Here is a 1132-nt window from a genome sequence, read left to right on the forward strand (position 1 = left end):
GTGGTCATAAGAGTAGGTTGAATCCAGTACTGGAATTATAGTTGTAAACTGCGTGTGGGTACCGGGATACCCCGCCCGGGTCCTCTGGAAGCTCAGCCTGGGTTTTTAATTTTGAGGCACCTCTCCAGCTTTTGGTAGTGTTTTTCTTTGCCCCACCTCACAGAGAAGATCTTTTGAAAGGCTTCTTTGAAACATTTCAAGCTTAGCTACATCTCAAGACTCAGATCCTCTATGCAGATGATGCTTTGTTCACCAAGCCCGGAGCCCTTCAAAGTAATGTATGTTGAGAAATTCACTTCTTGCTGATGGTTTTGCAATCAGTTCAATAACTGACTCCAGGTTTGGGCACTGTGCAGTGAGTGGTTCCCCAGTGCCCAGCTTGCCACCTGAAATGCTGCTGGACTTAACAGAGGTACCCTGAAGAGCTGGAGAGCGTGAAGGAGATGCAAACCTCCCGACCTTTGGCTTCGCACCACTGGTCCCTCTCACCACTGGACCAATGCCGGTTGGGTTCTTCAGGAACATAGAACTGGCTGGATTTGCTCACCACCCCAACCACTTGAATCTCTGTTCTGGCTCTTGGCGTGTGATCCAGTGTCGTCCATCTGCCTGGGAAGTACACAGCCCTGGATCTGAGCCCCAGCACCACAAAGACAGTAAGTCCCAACTGAGCACATCTGCCTGTTTCTGGTGGCAGTGCTTGCTTTCAAGGATGTTTAAATAAATTTATTTGACAGGCACTTGATCTTCAGCTCTGAGAAACTCCCGCCCGTTCTCTCTTTCCAGCACCTTCCATGTTCCAGTAGTAAAAAAAGCTAAGAACATTTCTAAAACACAAAAACAGCTGTTTAAGAGCTGGAGAGATGGCTCAGCTGTTAAGAGAACGTACTGCTCTTTCGGAGAAATTGAGTTCAGATTTCAACATCCAGGTCAGGTGGCTTACAATCACAGTAGCTCTAGCTGCAGGCGCATCTGAAGCCTCTGGACACTCGCTGCTCCTGCATTTCCATCGTCTGCACACACCCACCCACACACACACACACTTGATTAAAACATAAAATAAATCTTAAAAAATATAACGGTCCATTTAGCTAAACCTTATTCTTCAGATATCTCTCTCAACCCCACATAC

The sequence above is a fragment of the Mus pahari genome, chromosome 2 (assembly GCF_900095145.1).
Source record: "Mus pahari chromosome 2, PAHARI_EIJ_v1.1, whole genome shotgun sequence".
Lineage (NCBI taxonomy): Eukaryota > Metazoa > Chordata > Mammalia > Rodentia > Muridae > Mus > Mus pahari.